Source organism: Sinocyclocheilus anshuiensis, unplaced genomic scaffold, assembly GCF_001515605.1.
Source record: "Sinocyclocheilus anshuiensis isolate Anshui unplaced genomic scaffold, SAMN03320099.WGS_v1.1 scaffold2056, whole genome shotgun sequence".
Taxonomy (NCBI): Eukaryota; Metazoa; Chordata; class Actinopteri; order Cypriniformes; family Cyprinidae; genus Sinocyclocheilus; species Sinocyclocheilus anshuiensis.
The window spans coordinates 668,494-689,942 of NW_015551026.1; the positions used below are offsets into that span (position 1 = coordinate 668,494).

The 21,449-nt window shown below is 34.7% G+C and overlaps 1 pseudogene; it reads left to right on the forward strand.

Annotated features, from left to right (window-relative positions):
* The first annotated feature begins 7,366 nt into the window (after window positions 1–7,366).
* Window positions 7,367–20,110, forward strand: LOC107661147 (solute carrier family 15 member 2-like; annotated as a pseudogene).
* The last annotated feature ends 1,339 nt before the right edge of the window (window positions 20,111–21,449 follow it).

Below are 21,449 nucleotides of genomic sequence, written 5' to 3' on the forward strand. Positions count from 1 at the left end.
CTCGGCTCCGAAGCGAAAAGCTGAATATGCGCTGCATCTGCTGCCTACTTATACTCACGCTGTGATCAGCAGCAGCTGGATGCAATAATCGCATGCCAATGTGCATTGGCTCGTTTAGTTTACACTCGAAGTAGATTGGTCTCTCTAAGCGAGATCCCAATTCGTCGGTCATCCGACGTGACGTCGAGAGTGACCGACTGAAAGGGAACTCTGTAGCACACCCTTTTGAAAAAAAGTGTGCATATTCATTAAAATGCAGTAGAAAAAAGTAATAAATATCAGCATGAGCTTATCATAATACAGCAAGATTTTTGTTAATTTATTTAACAGGTTTAAAAATTTTGTAGATAAAACAGGTAATGTGTATTATAAGAGGTCAATGCACTCAGTTAACTGCCTTAATTGTGTGACAGCATTTATTTCTAAATTTGTACGCAGAAGAACTTTGAATGCTGTTTTTTAAATAACATAAAACCTTGTTTAAAACTGAACAAAAGAAAACTCCATACTGAGTACTTCCTATAGTTAGTCTCAATGTAGTTGAATGGGAGTGAATCAGAGGACTGGCTGATGCGTATAGGGAGTGAATGATTTGATTCCAGTCTTACAAAAAAATTTTGCTGAGGATTTAATTGATCCACATCCAAATTATTTATCTTGCCTTGTAATTCTTTATTCTCTCAAAGAAATTATGGAGGAAAAATAGCCCCAGGGTAAATCTCAGAAGCGCAAAGAACAGGAGGATAACATGAAATTGGAGTTGACTAGCAAGGCACCACTGATGATTCCAGAAATGTTGCTGGGAATAAGATCCTAAACCACTGGATTCTAGGATATCAGTTGTCCAACAGTACCATGACATTTTCTGTCATATAATGCATCAGAAATCATTTTAATATGCCGATTTGGTGCTAAATAAACATTTATTTTTATTATATGTTGAAAACAGTTATGCTGCTTAATATTTTTAAGAAAAAATTTTTTTTTCAGGGTTCTTCAAAATTCAAATAAACAACATTATTTGAAAGAAATCTGTTGTAACAATGTAGAAGTCTAATAATAATAAGTCTATTAATTTCTTTAAAAAAAATATTGCTAACCCCAGACTTTGAATGGCAATGTTTGTGCACTAAAATGTCCAGTAGAGGGGTACACCCTTCCAAAAGAAGGGCAGTTACCAAATAAGGGTCAACTCGACATCTTTGGAAGTCCCAAGGACATTGTGCAACAGTCCCATCTTAGGGAGACATCAAACAGCTGAGAAAAGATCAGTTGTCTGGTCAAGGGGCTTAATGTTTAGGCCAAGCACCAAATATAGGCCATTTAAGGGCCAAAGTTTAAAATTTAGTCTAGGAATATCTTAGCCTCTAGCTTTTGCTGTTAAACAGCACCTGTAACCAGCCTCTATGATTTCAAAATATATCATGTATCATCATATATGCATATATCTCTGCATCATATTTTCCACCAAAGGCTTCCAGTGTTATTTCAGTGTATTAAAAAAGTGTCTCAATTTGACTTCTGACCCTCAGAAGCAGATCATCACATTAAATTACATCACTTTACTACATCTTCTCCTCTGTAATTTTTTTTTTTTTGAGTCAGTTAAGACTTTCCATCAAATGATGCTTGCGAGTAACACAGGCTTCAGGATCAAAAAGCTCTGACCGGGTCAGGGTTTGGGGCGCAAGTGCACCCTCCTCTCCTTACCCAGCAATGCTTTAGGTTATGAGAGGCTTTTGGCTTAAAAGACATGCATGCATGAATGGTGACATTGTGGCTGTAGTGTGAGCTGAACAATGAGAGCCCTCACTTTGATCTGTGAATTTAAGCACAGAGCACTGCACCAGACAAGTGAATCTGTTGTCTATTTTAGGCCTGCTAATAAACATAAATTCTGTTAAAGTACTTTTTAATTTAGTATTCAACTCTGTCATAATGTCAGTGAAGCATCTCTTCAGTAAAATGAAATGCATTTAACATAAAGATAAAGCATTTAAGATAAAGATAAAGCGTACTAGCTTGGAGAACCAAACAGCCCTTACCAAAAAGAAGTGTACTTCAAGTTTATTTTATTAAGTATACTTAAGTAAAATACAAGTATATTTGTAAGTATACTTTATCTAGTAAGTATACAAATATCAGTGTACTAGAAGTATATTTGTAAGTGTACTATTTCAATACTCCTTGGGACTAAATTGGCCCACTTTCTAGTATATAAAAGTATACTTTTAAGTATAACAGTAGTAAACTTTGAGTGCACAGCTGGTTTACATATATGTTTTTAGTTTGTACTGCAACTATACTAAAAGTGAACTTATAGGTATACTGATAGTTTACTAATCATATACTTGTAGCATTTTTAGTACACTTTGAAGTATAATCTCAGTAAACTACTAGTTTAGTAGTTTTAAACTGCAAGTATACTCGTTTTCTTTAAGTGAATTTTACATCATACTTTAAGTATACTACTATGTCCCTATTTAGGTATTAATTTGTATATATTTTGTTATATGAATATCTGAACATAAAAATCATCAAAAGAAAGAACAGGGTATCTGCTTGTAAACAAAACATTTTTATTCTAGCTTCATGCATTCTTTTTTTATAAACACTTGAATGTGGGTAAGTTTCATAAATAAATAAAAATAAAGAAATAAACATTTTGAACAAAAAATGAAAAAAGACTGAATTGGATTCAGAATGATAATCAAAACGTAGATGGAGTCGATCAACACCCCAAAGCTTGACAGTCATTACCTCTTCATGGGTTGACATTTTATTCCATAAGGTTACACAGTTTTGATGCTGTTTTATGTCTGATGATCATGTTAGATTACATGTGGAAGCATCTGTTGTTTCGGTTTCTTCTTCGCTTGTGTTTTGGAAATTCTGTACAGAAAATGTGTAATAGCGCCCCCTACTGTATAACAATGAAAATATGGATTCCCTGAGCACAAGTATAGCTCAAATATATTTAGACTTTTTCTAAGTATAAGTCAAGTATATTTAAATGTAATTTTAAGTATATTTCTGAGAAGTACATAAATCACATTTCTGAGAAGTACGTAAAAAGTAGACTGAAAGTATACTTTCCTATTTTTAGTTTAAAAGAAGTATAGCCTACTAATAGCACAATTGAATAAACTTCTTTTTCGTAAGGGAGGGCTTGGAATATAAATACATTTCCAACATTTTATAAGATATTGCATTTAAACTAAAGTATTTAATTTTCAAAAAATAAAATAGATAGTGGTGCCTATTTAATAAATAAAATGCAAAAATTTAATCAAATGCCTTAAAAAGGTATATGCCTGAGTAGTCTCACAGGTATCGTATATTTCCCCAAGATAAGAAAAAGGAAGCCGTTCTAAAACAAATGGAATAAAGAACAAAACAACCCGTTTTCCAAAATACACAATAGTTCACTAACAGTGCAATGGTTACTGCAAGACACAGTGTCTATTGTACTAGTGCAGAGACGAAGCCTACTTGAAGATTTGATTCCTGTGTAAAAATTGCTGGATTTAGGGTGTAAATATCATCACTAAAGAAGCCAATTATTAGACCATGTTCTAACACTAGTATAATATATGAATTTTCATTTATGCATTTGGCAAATCTAAAGTGACTTTCAAGCAATACATTTGAACAGTATGTGTGTTTCCCTTGGGGATCAAACCTGTGACTTTGCAAAATGCAATGATCAGGACAGCGAAGCCCAGGATATCACCAGTGTTGCATTACAAGTAATGTGAGTTATGTAATCAGATTACTTTTTTCAAGTAACTAGTAAAGTAACACATTGCTTTTTAATTTATGAGAAAATATTTTAGTTAAAGGTGACATATCATGAAAATCTGACTTAGGTTTTAAGTGCTATAATCAGGTCCCCAGTGCATCTACCAACCAAGGAAACGTGAAAAAGATTAACCCAGTAACTTTGTTTTGGTAAGCCTTTTTCTGCAAGCGTCTGAGAAAAACGAGCGCGTCTGATTTCGCTCCCCTAGTGACGTGGCAAAGGGATCTCATTATAATATTACCGCCCCTTAATCTGTAAATTTACACACACAACGCCATCATTTTGATTTCACAAGCGACAACGGTGTACCAGCTCTACTGCCATGGTGAAAGTTTGAGCAAAACATATACTTTTTCAATTTATTGACTGACAGCTCTCCTGTTCACATGTGGAAAGAAATCAGGAGTAAGTACAGAGGCGTTGCGTGTGCTGTGTAAACATGATGGTTACTGTAGTTCTAGACTAAATGTGAACATGTATTTACTTATCTCGCTTGCAAGTAACATCGAAAATTAACACAATGCATTACTTTCCATTAAAAATAACACAGTTATTTTTTTAGGGAGTAATGCAATATTGAAATGCATTACTTTTAAACTTCCCCCAACACTGGATATCACTAATTCATACAGGGGTCACATTTCAATGATAATATTCATGTCATTGTTCTTGTCAATTATCAAACGAGATCATTTCAATTTCTGATCATCATATCACACTTACAAAGTTCCAGATGGTTATTAACCTAGTCCATCTGATATCCATCATTACAGAGCCAACTCTTTCCTCACGGTTCACCCTGGACTTAATCCACAGCCTGACAAGGGAAAGTATGTTCATTAGTGTGCTGAGATCTTGGAAACCATTTACTTTTTTTTTTTTTTTTTTAAGTGGGGTGTTCTCTTGGGGGCAAAAGATTCTCATGTGCAGAGCCAGTAAAGAGGAAAAGATCTTTGAAAAACAAGGGAGGGGGACAGAAGAAATTAGGCTTTTTATTTAAACGTGATCCAAAAGAAGTTTAAAGATCTGAGGAATGCATAGATCACAGAAAAAAAATGCTTGTGTCCCTGGTGCCATATATATTTTATTAAAATCAAAAACGACAACTTTGACAAAGGTTTTTACTGGCTTAAAGCCACTGTTAAAAAAACAATATTTTAAAAATGAAATAAATAAATTGTAACGAAAAATAGCATTTCAAAAAACTATTTATTTATATAGTATTTGGCCACAGTTGTTCCAAAGTATTCGTGTTATTGAGGAAATCCCCAGTTAGTAGTCTCAAATGTCTTTCAGATCACAGTTTTCTTTCACAAAGCTCTTTGTAACACTTCACTGAGTCTGATCATTTTTCTTAAAACAATAAGCATTTCACATGATAAAACCATCAGAAAATAGCAATTTCAGACAGGTTCTGAATTATATTTGTTGAATTTGGCTGTTTCTTCTATTGTTAAATATAGTAATTTCGTGGACAAATAAACAGCATGAAATGGGCTGTGGGCCAGTGTGGCCATTTTGAGGTTTTAATGACCCAGGAGGTCATGGGCTGAGAAGATGTAATAGCCAGAACAAGCTCAATAAATCTGCTTTGCTCTGGGAACTCATCTTTTGTGTCAATCTGAATTAAAACAAATCACAATACTCCCATTGTCTACCACAGCAGTTCCATCTATAACGGATTAATTCAAGAGCATGTTGGGGAAAAGGAAGAGAAGGCAGAGAGCACTCATTTATGTTTTATGGATATAAATAATAATAATAATTCATTACATTTATATAGCGCTTTTCTAGGCACTCAAAGCGCTTTACATTGTCAGGTGGTATCTCCTCATCTACCACTAGTGTGCAGCATCCACCTGGATGATGCGACGGCAGCCATAGTGCGCCAGAACGCCCACCACACACCAGCTTACTGGTGGAGAGGAGACAGAGTGATGAAGCCAATCAGCAGATATGGGGATTGTTAGGAGGCCATGATGATCAGAGGGCAATGGGCAAATTTGGCCAGGATTCAAGATTCAAGATTTTTATTTGTCACATACATTGTTATATAGGGAATATATGACCAGCAGTGAAATGTAAGTCAGGTCCGCTCCATGGACAGTGCAATTATTAAAGAATACAAACACAAGAAAATTATATATAAATATAGGTATGGGCTACAGGGTGATATGGCTGCCGGCAAAAGTACACTGCATCCTTTATCCTTCCTCTTAAAACACACATGGAGGAAGTATTTGTATTTCTGCTTCTGTTATGTGGTAAATATATGCCAGTATCTGAAATATTAAACATTCTCAAAACAATAAATATTGCTTTTAAATATTTTATACTTCAAATAATGCTTTTTAAGGCATTTTAGTCACTGTCTTGCCCTGATCTCGGATTCATTTCTGATCAGAGCAGAATAAAACATTTCAACAACATATTGCTGTTCACTCTTAGGCTGATATGTAATAGTGATTAAGCAAGGAAAACAAAATGAAACTGGACACATTTTTACTATGTCTAGTTGGCGCTTTGTCAGATAAAGCAGCCAAAAACAAATCCCAGAATGCCATCTATTGGTGGAATGGACGAAATACCGATGACCACTAGACATTAAAGCTGTTGTGTATCATTTTCTCACATGAAAATACTTTCTTCTCCTATCCTATCTTAAATGTACTAAAACAGCAAAACACAAGGTTTTCACATGTTTTTCAATTAATTGCTCTGTGTTATGTATAATAATCAGTTGTCTCTTTCATTTTTTTTGCACAGAATGCTGCCAGAAGATTTGCATTTGACTGCAGTCTGATCCACAGCAGACTTATTCTGGAGGAGATGCTGCTCCATGACTGATTGAAGATACTAAGAGTAGATTTTAGACTTTTTAGAGTAGACTTTTTGCCAACTCAAATTTGCTCTAAATGTAACTTGTTTAGATAAACAACACTGCTTTATGTTTTTGTTTCAGGTCATCGAGTAACATGGAGAAAAACAACTCCCTGTCATGGCCACACTGCTGTTTTCTGTATTTCAGTCAGCTTTGCGTCTGGCAGGCTGACATGAGTGGCCTTTCCATCCTTTAGCATCTTGCTAAGAAATTTGTAATTTGTAAGATATTTTTAAGACATCCGTAGGAAACTTTACAAAATTTGTACATTTGGAAAGTTGTGGAAACACTGCAAATGTGAAAAGTTCCATTGTCCATGGTTTTGATCTCTGTTATGATACATTAATCTGATCAAGTCACCTGTTCCCACTGCTATAAAATCCTGCGTCAAAAGAAAATTGGTTTAAACCATCAGAAGATTTATTTAACATTGTAGTGCCAAATCCATTAGTTACAATTCCTTCCATTTTCTATTATCAGGACGTCTTTGAAATGCCAAAATGCCTCAGTTGTCTCCATCTGCTGGTCAGTCTTCATGCAGTAGCATTCAGATGGATGGATGTTTCTATGAATACTACAACAACTGATACATAACACGGAAAAGTTCAAACACAAACAGAAAAATACAACAATGATAGAGAAAGCAATAGCACTCAGCTACTTGTTTCTTGAAGTAGGCCTAAATGAACCTGCTTTACAGCACCGTTCACACGGCACGGCTCTTTCTCGCAGCACTTCAACAGAACGTGCACGAGAGTCGCATTCTAGATCACCAAGGAAAACTAAGGTAGTGATAAAGAATCACTTGTTTGTTTCTGTTGTAATTTATTCTTTGGAATAAGGGTTTTATAATAAATGATGGAGAGAAAATAATGGGAGATACTGGATATCAGATTAGTTGGAAATGAATCCTGGATCAACATAGGCCTACTGTCCAAAAATATAGACTAAACCCAATCCCTACCCCTAAACCTAACCCTACCCATAATTTATTCCTAAAAGCAGTATGAAATGATAGCTGATTAACAAGGGTGTAGAAGCACCTAACCCTGATCGTAAGCCTAAAACAGATATTTCCTGAAAAGTTATCCCTCAATTCTGATTGGTTAATTAGAATGTTGTTCCAGGATCAACAAGGATGTTGTTCCAGGAACATGTTGTACTTGGTGAAATCACGGTCAACCTCTCTCTCTCAGACACATTACATCTTTATAGAAAATAACCAGAAGACCTTTAAACTTTACAACCTTGTTATAGCAACCTGCTTTTCAAATATTTTTTCAGTTATCTTTATGTGGCTTTAATCAGATCTACCCAAAATCCTCACTGATTGCTTTTATGATACAATAGTAAAAAAAAAAAAAAATAATGGATTGTACATATATTACACAATGATGTGTGTATTTAAATATATAGGTCTATAATTTATCTATTTATTGCTCAGTGACATGACACTCTTTTGTGGTCATTTTGATATTTTTGTGAGGCTTACAGTCAGATTTGAAAGTTTCACCAAGCTTACATTTGATGAATAGCCTACAGTAAAATGGAGATATTATTGCAGTTTTAAACAACTTTTTTCTTTTTAATCTATTTTAAACAGTAGCCTAATTTACTGGTGTGTTGTAAAAGCTACATTTTAGTCTTTAGTGTTACATGATCTTTCAGAAATCATTCTAATATACTGATTTGATGTTCAAAAAACATTTCTTATTATTATCAATGTTTTAATAATTTTGAGGAAACTGTGATGCTGTCAGACTCTGTTTCTGTCGTGTGTGTTTTGCTCCCCATGTGCCTTCCTTGCCCTTATTTGGTTGCCTATTCTTCCTGTTCCTGCTCCCTGATTGTTTCTAATTTGAGTCCAGGTGTTCCCCGTTTAGTTCGTATTGTTCCCAGGTGTGTCCCTTTAGTTTCTGCTGTTAAATGTCATCCCTGAAGTTCCAGGGTTTTGTATCCTTTTGTTTATTGGAATTAAATTCCAGTTGAAGTGTTCTCCTCGTTCCTTCCTCCCCGAGTGACCGTGACGGATGCATTTTTTTTTAGGCTTCATTGATGAATCGAAAGTTCAGAAGAATAATGTAACAATTATAACAGTTACTTTGTTACCATGTAAAAGTCTTTACTGTCTCTTTTGGTCAGTTATGCATCCTTGCTGGGGGGGAAAAAAAAAAGAGTTCTTTAAAAAAATGTTACTCCAAACTTTTTTTTATTTTTTATATTTATATTTTTCCCACTTATATTTACTCAAAATATAATTCTCTTTAATATAAATCTCCTTACTATTATTTGTTTGTTTGGAGAACATTTTAACTAAAGAACCATTCAAAACTAAAGTTCTTGTCCACGGTGTTTGACTGACCGCCAGTAGGCCGTTAGATGCTGAAATGGCTCCGCCTGTTACAGAGAGAAGTGGGAGCTGCACTGAAGGGGGCACAAGTTTATTAATTAGGGCACATGTACCACAGCCTAACCAACGCAACAGCCTGAAATATAACTCGAGTCAAGGAAAGACACTGTATTGTAACTATACCGAAGACAAAACCTTTTCTCAGCCAGTTGCTTCCATTTGTTCGTTTGCAGCGTTCGTTTATATATTAACAGTTTAGGAGTGTGTATAGCTCCCGCATAAACCACATAATCTGATGCATGTGTTGGGTCTCATGTGGCACATCGACCCGCCCGGTTCGGAGTTTCTTCGGAGACAGATTCTTTGTCATGAAGTAGAACATACCCAAGAAGGTTAAACGGCTTTAACAGCAGCGTTAACTTAAGAGGCAGGCCGATGAGTTTTCACTCTCTGTGGAGGGACCATGAGGGACGGCCTTGGACCGTGACCAGTGTTGCCAAACCCCTCCCTCAGAAAATCTCTAGAACCACCCTCAAAAGTCTCAATTTTTCACAGAAAAAAGTCGCCAAATATGAAAACAAAGTAAATACAGGTAAATTTGGTAAAACTAGTTTCATTTAAATATAGCTAAAATAGCTCCTTGTTGCAAAAAATAAAAAAAAGTCGCAGCTACAATGAGAAAGTAGCTAAATTTGGCGACAAAATCCCCAAATTGGCAACACTGACCGTGACACGTGCTCAGGAATCCACTAGATGTTGAGCGTCCAAAAATACACACTTGGATTCATAGAAGACATGGGGAAAATGAAGGGTAACGAGGACTGTTTTTAATTTTGAATTACTTTTGAACTTTTAATAAATGCCTTTGATGTGACAGTTTAAAAAATGTTGGACTTGTTGGACTAGTTTGTACGTGGCATGCTGTGGAAATGTGCGCGACTTATATGTGGCTTTATCAACTGTATGCTACCTAAACAAATAAAAACTGCACTGCAGGATCTGGACTTTTTGTTTCTGTTGGCTAGGGTAAAACCCGGAAGCAAAGTTTTAAAAGCTGATCAACATCATGATTGAGTTTATATCAGATTTCAAATTTCACACTTATACTACCTAAGGTCCCACTTTATATTAAGTGGCCTTAACTACTATGTACTTAAATTTATCATTTGGTACAATGCACTTATTGTGTACATGCATGTTTTTACATTGTACTTATATTTGAAAAATATCTGCATGTAATTACATCTGTAATGTCTTTAATTACATTTATAATTACACTGTTGACCCATCCCTTACACCTTAACCCACCCTTAAACCTACCCATACCACCAAACCTGTCCCTAAACCTGTAGCAGCAAAAGTATTTTACAATACAATATGAACACAATAAGTACATTGTACTTATTTTTTTGATGTAAGTACATAGTAGTTAAGGCCACTTAATATAAAGTGGGACCCTACCTAATTATTTCTTTGTCTTTTCTGCTCTAGACAAAGATGTTGATGCAGAGGATCTTTTTCAACTTTTATTAGTATTATTAGCCTATTTAATTACAGGTATCTGATGGTCACTACAGTTTGTAAAGCTACTAAACAAGTTAGGACTAGTAGAATATTGTGCAAAATTCCAAACATTAGTTTACATAAACAAAACAAAGGAATTCAACATGGGAGCATTTTTGTCACGTTCTGTGACATTTTTGCCTTGATTCCTGTTTCATTTTTGACCCGTACTATCATTTAAAATTCTGATGAATGAAATAAAAGATTTATATTATGATCAGGATATTGTTAATTATCTTTTGGTTTCTTTCAGTGTAAATGTGACAAGCCTGTTTGTAATCAAATGCTTCTTTGCTTGCGCTCAGAAATTATGTGGCACTAACTACCCAGTTAGCATTGCCTTCATTGTGGTCAACGAGTTCTGTGAAAGATTCTCTTACTATGGAATGAAAGGTAATTCAATTGAAAAATGTTTGACATTTTTGGGAAAAAATATATTTTTGCACATTTAAAGAAAATCTCTGTCATCTGATATCACTTTGTTCATTAATATATGAATGTATTTGATGTATAAAATATTATGCATCTTATTTATAAAGCTATCATGGCCCCTCATGGTGCTCACACTTTACTCCATCCACTGCCTGAACTGGGACAAGAATCTGTCTACAGCTGTGTACCACGCTTTCTCAAGCCTGTGTTACTTCACTCCGCTTCTGGGGGCCATGATAACTGACTCATGGTTGGGGAAGTTCAAGTAAGTCATGTAGTGCTGTATTACAGAAACATCCGAACTCAGAATCTTATCATACCTGCTTTGTAGCTATGGTAATTTTACATTTTGAACATTTGAAAAAGTTAAATTAAGATAAGTCTCTGTAATACAGCCTCTAGTGTTATACTTACAGCCTCTAGTGTTATACTTAATACTTAATGCCTGTTAATTGTACTTAATAGAAGAATTATAGGAAAGTTGATTTGAAAATATTTTTTTTTCCTTCTGGTTACAGAACCATCATCTATCTGTCTATAGTCTATGTGATTGGCCATGTGGTCAAATCCGTCGGTGCCATTCCTGATGTGGGGGACAGCACTCTTCATATGTAAGCTTCTTTTGATTCCAGCCAGTGTGTAGCATGCTGCTGTGAGACCGCACAGTAAATCTGTTTCAAGTTTCAAGTGAAGTAAATATTTAGTTTTTGGAAGGGGAAGGAAGGAAAAATACCATTTTGTTCTTTCCTTGTAGAGTTTTGTCAATGCTTGGTCTGGTCCTCATAGCTTTTGGGACAGGAGGGATCCAACCATGTGTTGCAGCATTTGGTGGTGACCAGTTTGATGAAGAGAATGTAAGTCACACTATAAAATTATTTCAGTTACAGTGGCCCCATTTATACCTGTCAAAATCCATACATTTTAAAATTTGCTCATTTAATATTTCAAAAAAGTCCAGCAATTTTTGATAAAGCACAGTCAAATCTGAGATTGAGCCAAATTGCTGTACAGTAAATAATGGAAAAAATTACGTAACCTAATATAAAATAACAAATAATACACCGCTTAGACATTCAAAATATTTAATGTTTTTTAAATATTATTATTATTATTATTATCATTTTTAAAAAATCTAAAAGTGTGATTTTTGTTTTTTAGGACTACAAGTTTTTAGGAATGCAGTCATTTTGGTGATTTCAAATCCAATTGACATAGGCTAAAAGACACAACTTTTGATTTGATTTTGTCTTCACTATATCTAACTTTTAACTATTTTGTATTCCGACAGAAGAGAGTACAAAATTCTTCTCCATCTTTTACATGTCAATCAATGCTGGAAGTGTCCTGCCCACCATTGTCACACCAATACTAAGAGGTCAGCCTCAAGATAAGCTTCACTGATAAGGCTACAATTAATCTTAAGAAGTATACAGCAGTCATAAAGTGTGATTATCATGCCAGTTAGAGAAACCTTAGATCACCATTACACAAACTCAACAGGTGATGTGAAGTGCTTTGGAGGAGACTGCTATGCCCTGGCCTTTGGAGTTCCTGCGGCTTTAATGATCGTTGCCTTAGGTGAGGGTCCTCTCAATTTTTCTGAAAGTTTGAGGTGGAAAAATGTAAGGAATTTGGGAAGAATTGGTAATCTGAGTGGATTGTATTTGTGAAACCAACTGTTCTCAGTAGGCATATATGTTTAGCATGTATATGGTGGAAAGAGAAGGGATTATGCCTGGAAACTGAATGGACCATATACACATACAGTGGATCCATAAAGTATTTGGAGAGATTTGGACACATTGAATATTTTTTTCTTTGCATTTTATATATATTCCAGCTTCTATGCCTGTATGAATACATATTTGATTATTATTGTACTTTGGAGAAGAGCATACTATTTCTACATCACTGCTAGGGTTCCTTTATCTACCTTATTTAACTTATTTGGCATGTAATTAACTTTGCACCTATTCATGTAGTGGTATTTATCTCTGGAAGTGGGCTATATAAGAAATGTCCTCCGGAAGGAAATGTCCTGGTGCGTGTCTGCAAATGTATTGGGGTAAGTAAATCTTGTCAACAGCTCAACAGCTTTCTTTAATATGTTACTGAAGAATCTGGAGCATGAAAAGAAGGCTAACGGTTATTTTTTACTCTGTTTTTACAAGTTCGCTATACGAAATCGATGGAGGAATTCCAAGAAGAGCCCAAAAAAGAGTCACTGGCTGGATTGGGCAGAAGAGAAGTACCCGGTATGTTTCAGTTGCTGTACAAGCCAAATCCAGCAAGTTGAAATCATGTGTTGCTCCATCTACTAAATAACATGTTTTTGTTAAATCATGATTTTGATGTTTTTACAGAAACGGCTCATTCAGGAAATTAAAATGGTGTTCAGGGTGCTGGTTCTCTATATTCCATTGCCTATGTTTTGGGCTCTCTTTGACCAGCAGGTAAAAGTTGATATCCTTTGTATTCACTAACACTCAAATTGTAGTCACAGTATTTCACTTAAAGGGACAGTACATCCACAAATGAAAATTTCTTGATTCCTCATGTTCATCATGAATTCCTTTAATATCAGAAAATGTCTGCTGGACATAATGATGTAAGGAACCAGTTTAAATTGCTCTTCTGATCACAGCACAGTACAGCCTCTGAAGATACTTTATAAGGATCAGAGTAGGGCTGCACAATTAATCAAATTTCTAATCACGATTACAATTACGGATGCCATGGCAATTAATCGTTCAAAGTTCACTTATGTTATTCTGCATGCTTAAGGGTTTTTCCATTGTTTTAATTTTAGTTTTAGCATAACATTATAATACCATGCATATTTTTACTTTTTTTATTTAAAGAAGAAACCAATCCAATGTATAGTTGATATTTGAGGCTTAATACTATAGAAAAGCAATACGTTTTTCCGTTAGATTATTTTCAGCTTGTTTATTTTCATATAAAAATATGGCATGCAGTTGCTTCAAACAATGGTATAAACATCATTCAGTGTAAATTGTGATAATTGTAATTAATAATCGCAATAACAATTTCAAGGGAATAATCATCAATTATGATTTTTGCCTTAATCGTGCAGCCCTAGATCAGAGAATTATCAAATGACAATTATAAGAATAAGTTAATTAAGAATAGCTCTCTTTGTTCTATGCCAGGGTTCACGCTGGACTCTTCAAGCCACTTGAATGAACATGGATTTTGTAAGTCCTTTCTTGTATGACCTTCAATAGAAAGACATTAATACTTTATTGGAATCAGGTTGTCACACCCCATTTCATAGTATTATTTTGTTATAAGTAATTGAGCAATATGGCAAGCGAAGTAAGATAACATGATGTCCTTGAAGTGATCTGATGATATTTTTTGATACTAATATATAGGCTTTGACATCGTCACTATTGAATCCAAAGGTTATAAATATCTAACACTTTATTGCAAATTTTGTTGTAGAAATTCATATGCAATTGAAGATGACCGTAAGATAATTTACTAATTTACAAAATGGTCACATTTCCTCTTTTAGCTAAAAATCAGAATAATGAGTTCCTAAATTGTTTTACAGGGTGGATGCTTCATACTAAAGCCTGATCAAATGCAGGTGAGACAATTAAAAAGATCGCCATATAGACGCATACATGCATATGCTACAGCAGAGTCATTAGGTGTAGCATCATTTTTGTTTAAAGGGGTCATATGATGCTGCTAAAAAGAACATTAATTTGTGTATTTGGTGTAATGAAATGTGTTTATGCGGTTTAAAGTTCAAAAAACACATTATTTTCCACATACTGTACATTATTGTTTCTCCTCTATGCCCCGCCTTTTTGAAACGCGTCGATTTTTACAAAGCTCATCGGTCTGAAAAAGCGAGGTGTGCTGTGATTGGCCAGCTATCCAATGCGTTGTGATTGGCCGAATACCTCAAGCGTGAGACGGAAATGTTACGCCCCTCACATACTGTTGATGCCGTGTCCGGCCGGAGCGACGAGACAAAAACATTAAAACCCATTACAAACGAGGCATTTGTTGCATCCAGTGGGGACATAATTACTGATTATAATGACTTATACTGTCTTTTTACGTGTTCCGTTGCATTGCATCGCGCCGCGTAAACATAAAACTCTGTCTGCATTTGTGATCGGAGAAATGACAAACAACAAGTGCTACTCTACATAAAGAATATCTCTTTGGATTTGAGACTTTAGTCTTTGCACTCCAAAGAGAAAGGAAAAATTGAAATCACATCATATGACCCCTTTAAAGACCGGCATATAGAGTAAATTTATTGTAATAAAATAAAACAATACATTATCAGTAATTTAAATCTTATTTTTTTCTGAATTTTCCATCTTAACTTTTTTTAACATTTTACATAATTTGAAACCTTTTATTTTCATGTTTTAAAAAAAAAATTCCAGTATTTGGTCTCCGCCATTCGTACCCTACTGAACACTTAGCTTCGTATATACAAAATAAATCATTACATTTATTATTGATTTATATTTATTGAAATGATAGAACATTACTTAAAATCTTAGTACTTTTACATAAATACATGGTTAAAGGTTATACGGGTTCATTTGACAAAAAGGGTTTACTGAAGCTCTAAATTCTAAACATTTGCTGCTTCCTGCTCTGTTGTACTGTCATACAAAAATGACCAGTCAGTTTATGACAGGTTGTAAAAACCTAAGCAACAAAGTTTTATTGTTATCACCTCTAAAATCAATGTCTTTTCTGCATGTAATGGTTATAGTGTCATTTAGTGGGTGTGTGTTTCTGTGTTGTTAAGATGCTGAATGCTTTGCTGATTCTGGTGTTTATTCTGATTTTCGACATGGGCATACACCCGCTGATAGGGCTGTGTCAGATCAAACTCACGTGGGTGCTGTTTAAATGCACAATCACATATACAGATATATATTCCAGTCTTAATCTACAAATTCCAATCTACATACATACACATGCACATCTGAAGTACTGTCATAAGGGGAGGTTTATTGGTTTAAGATTTGTGAGATGTTGTACACACAATAATAAATTATAAAAAATGTACAATAACAAACAAAATAATGTTTACAGTAATGCATTTTCGATGGACGTCCATGGGGCTAAACATTAGACCAGGGGAAAATGTTATAGTATAACCATAAGATATAAACATTATTTATGTTAACATGACACTCGTTTGATTACTTATTAACCTTGTCTGTGTCAATTTATATCCAATTGTTCTTGTTCATTTTCAGTCCACTAAGGAAGATGGCTGCAGGCATGATCCTTGCTGCACTTGCATTCTGTGCTGCAACTGTCGTAGAAATCAATGTCATTGTATGTACATTTTCAAAAGTAGACTATATTGCATCTAAAGATCTTCTGTGGAACCACTAAAAGCAGTAATTTAAAGGGTTAGTTCACCCAAAAATTAAAATTAGCCCACAAATTACTCACCCTCAAGTCATCCTAGGTGTTGGAGCTGCTTCCGTGTAGTACTGTTGGCGCAAGCTACATTAAAGTGATTATTTTAAATAATCAAAATAAAGTGATTTATTATACGTTTTGAATATATATATTTTTCTTACAAAAACGCATCGATTCACTGCAGGAGGCCTTTGTTCACCCCCCGGAGCCGTGTGAGTTTTTTTTATGGATGGGTGCTTTTTATTTAACTTCTTTTGGACTGATGCATGCAACACCCGCTGAGTGGCATTAAACAGCTTGAAAGATCAAAGACAATTTTTAATATAACTCCGACTGGATTCGTCTGAAAGAAGAAAGTCATATACACCTAGGATGACTTGAGGGTGAGTAATTTGTGGGCTAATTTTCATTTTTGGGTGAACTAACCCTTTAGCGCTTGTCAACATTAACTGAAAGTTACATTTCATCTCTCTGGCCAGAAAACGGTTGTGGAGCCTTCTCCTGCCAAAGAAAGCCTTCTTCAGGTTTATAATCTTATGGATGCAGATGTCACCGTGCAGTTTCCAGGACACACGGTCTTCTCAGATCCACTTACACCAAATGAGGTAACGTCACTACAGAAAAACACGAGTGCATTTCTTTGCATCCATAATCAACATACTTATCATGTATTTTTCTGTATAAATTACCATAATACACTACTGTTCAAAAGTTTGGTTAAAATAATACTTATGTTAATCAAGAATGCATTAAATTTATCAAAAGTGACAAGAGGAGATTTTTACATTAAAACAAAAACAATCTGAACTTTCAATTCATCAAAAAATCCTGAATAAAATCACTTTTTTTTTTTTATAAAGTATACACTTTATTCAAAAACTTTTTAAAAATCTTACAAACCTCAAACAGAAATGTATAGAATACATCAAAATCACTTGACATTACCATGGACTTAAGAGTGAATATGATTTTATATTGTATATTGTTCCAACTCTGAATTCTGATCAGATGAGCTGTGATTGAAGACATTCTTGTCATGCAGGATCCTTCGGGATACACAAGTCTTCCACTTACTGGCGAATCCCAGCTCTACACAGTTACTGTCATTCACAATGGGGCCGAATACCAGTGTGAACTCGCGTTCACAGAACGGACTGCCTACAGTCTCTTCCGGCACACTGCACAACCTGGTGACACTGTATGCAAATTGGTGAGTACCTGGATGTGAAATTTTATTTCAGATTTCATCAGCAAAGAGTGTACCAGCATATACATTATTATACATTACAATACATTATTTGAAATATTTGAATCATTATTAAACTAAATACAGGTGAAGGATCACATCACCAAATCTGAAACTGGGGCTGCATATCTAAGGTAAATTAATACTAGCAGAACATTGTTTTATATGGTTTCAAGTTACTGTTTAACAGCTTTGTTAAACTCTAGTGTTTTGCTGCAATTATCAATACCTTCAAGCTAACCTTTGACAAAACAACTGCCATTATCTGAAATCGTTTTCAGTACTCTTTTGTCTTAGAATATTTGACCTTTGCAGGTTTATCAATACCCACACAGAGAATATCCACATAACTGTTGGCACTGATGAATTTTATGCAGCTGCTAATTATGGGATTTCTCAAAATATTAGCGTACCAAGGGGAGAGTGAGTATTGTAGGTCTACATCTGTTTCATTATCCATATAGTTTCAAATCTAACTCAAATCAAATCAAACTCCTCCAGTTGATCAGTTTTTCACTTTATTTACTCTTCTTTCAGATACAATGGAGTTGTTTGCAAAACAAACTCCAACCAATATCACATCGACCTGGGACTTCTTGATTTCAGTGCCTTCTATACTGTCATACTCTCGAAGGTGGGTGATAGAGTTCAGTTCCCTTTCATGGGAACTTCGAACTGCGTCCTCTAGGGGTCTTTGTTCCCCCTTTACTCGTACTGCACACAAAGGGGTTCAATAGCGTTGAATGTTACAGGGACAGATTAATGCAAATGCAGATGCCACTGTGTTCTGTATATATATATATATATATATATATGTATGTAAATTTATTTATTTTTTGCTAAGGTTTGCATATGGTGGTGTGTTCTAAATGACAGTTTTCCTAAAATTATATCCTATTCTCCTATTCCTAAAATAAGAAATATCCCAATTTATTGTCTTGCTTACAGTATTGCAATATATCACAACACATCGTATCGCAACCTCTGTATCGTGATACGTATCGTATCGCCAGATTCTTGCCGATACACAGCCCTACTGTACTGCAAAGTTTAAGATATAGGCTAGTTTACAGCGTACTTTATAAGTGCTGAACTCAATGAGAACTTGGCTGAATTTTTACAGGCTATTTTTGCTGGTCTATGAGATTTTCACTTACAAAATATTTACTTCATGCAGCATTCAGTTTTGCAGCCTGTTGAAATGTTTTTGTACCACTTCCATCACCAGATAGACAGGAATGACTGTTTAAGCACCTTTCCTGAAAGATCTCCCATCTGCTCACTTGTTCACTACCCTTTTTAAGAATGTAATGCTTTTATTCATGCATTAAATTGATCAAAAGTGACAGTAAAGGCTTTTATACATACTGTTTTTTGAACTTTCAATTCATCAAAGAATCTGTTCTCACAAAAATACCTTTTCAACTGTGATAATATGTTTCTTGAGCATCAAATCAGCATATTAGAATGATTTCTGAAGGATCATGTGACACTGAAGACTGGAGTAATAGCTGCTGAAAATTCAGATTTTGCCATTACAGGTATAAATTACATTTGAAAATATATTCAAATAGATTTTTTTTTTTAATTGTAATTACATTTCACAATATTACTGTTTTAACTGTATTTTTGATCAAATAAATGCAGCCTTGCTGAGCCTTTTCAACATCATAAAAAAAAAAAATCTTGCCAACCCCAAACATTTAAACAATATTGTATTTCAAGACAACAATCAAAAAATGGACTGCTTTTTTGGTTCAATATCTTGACGCTCATATGGTTCAATTCCACAGAAAAGCAACGTTCTAACAACCATGAAGAGAAGATGGAGGATATCCAAGCCAACAACATTCACATCACTTGGCAGATTCCACAGTATGTCTTCCTCACTGCGGGAGAAGTCATGTTCTCCATCACTGGTTTGGAGTTCTCCTACTCACAGGTAAGTCAATCAAATGCCTTGTACTTTAAGCTTGTGTCCATACATTTCTCATTCTTATGCTTTTATGTATAGGTACCGGCAAGCATGAAGTCTGTTCTCCAGGCTGGATGGCTTATGACTGTGGCATTTGGGAATGTCAATGTACTGATTGTGGCAGAGGGGCTGGGATGGACCAGGTAGGCAGTGGGCTTACTTATAAAAACCTGTATGGTTTTAATGCATAGATCCGGCACTGACAAACTGCTTTTTGAATCTACAGTGGGCAGAGTTCATCCTTTTTGGTGGCTGTCAGCATTATCTTCTCCATCATGGCCTATTTCTATACTTATGTGGATCCAGACCAGCTGGACAAGACTTTCAGAGAGGGCACAGATGATGAGAAAGTGGAAAGTTCTGATAGTAAGAAAAACCAGACGGTTTCCTTGACTGACATGCCAAAGCAAACCAAGATGTAGCAAAATGACTGGGTTTTGTTATGAACTATTCAGATCCATTAATTGCCAATAAGCTAATTAACTTCTTTCACATCAGACTGTTAACCACAGTCAGGGTATTTTGTTCCAGAGCCTTTATGTGGCATAATGCTGAGCTCTACTGCTCAGGGATCATATTTGAACTGAATTAAGAGAAATTTACTGCACTGAAGGAATTATTTATTATGCTTTTACTTTACATGGTACCTTACAAAAAGAAATCTGTTGTTATAAAATGTAATTATTAAGAATGTGATGAACACTACCTTTCAAAAGTTTGAGGTCTGTAAGATTTTTGTTTTTGAAGTCTCTAATGCTCAAGTAAGGCTGTATTTATTTAATCAAAAATACAGGAAAAACAGTGTAATTGTGAAATATTATTATGGTTTTCTATTTTAATATATTTTAAAATATAATTTATGCCTGCAATGGCCAAGCTGAAGATTTAGCAGCTATTACTCCAGTCTTCAGTGTCACACGATCCTTCAGAAATCATTCTTATATGCTGATTTGGTGCTTTAGAAACATTTCTTATTATTAACAATGCTGAAAACAATTACTCAATATTTTTTGTGACTGTCATACATTTTTTGGGGTATTCTTTGATGGATAGAAAGTTCAAAAGAACAGCATTATTTCAAATATTTTTTTGTAACAATGTAAAAATAAATGAATTTAATCAGTCTTTGCTTAATAAAAGAATTTCTTTAAAAAAAAAAAAAAAATCTTACTGACCCCAAAATGTTAGTGAATAAACTTCAACAATATCATTATCTAATATCATTTGCACATTTTTAAGCTCACATTTGTACATAATATTTGTCAGTCTTGCACTATCTAGATTATTAATTATTATTAATTAGTTATCATAGCACCCCTGTAATTTCATGTACTAATTTGGACAGGATTGGGCACTCTGTTGTCATGTGTATGTGTGGGTCATGTCATGTAATTATAATATAATGCATACAGTTACACCAGATAGGATTGCAGCATGATTTGATCCACCAGCTGCTATTTTACCCAAAAATTTGGACCAAAAAAAAATCAATAATTATGGTGGAAAAGCAAGATAAAATTTGGCTTTAAAGTATTTGATGAAGATAATTAAGAAAGTGTGTTGTGAAAAAATTATATACTACAATCACAGACATTCCTCTCCAACGGGATTAGATTTCTACGGACGATTTCGCTGGAAAATCATTTTCAGTCGCTATGTACTTTTAACAGAAGTTGTGTGAAAAAAACACAGACTTGTTCAATTCAGATGGGATTACATTCACCAAGTTCATATTTCTGAAACCTAAATTTACCCATCAGG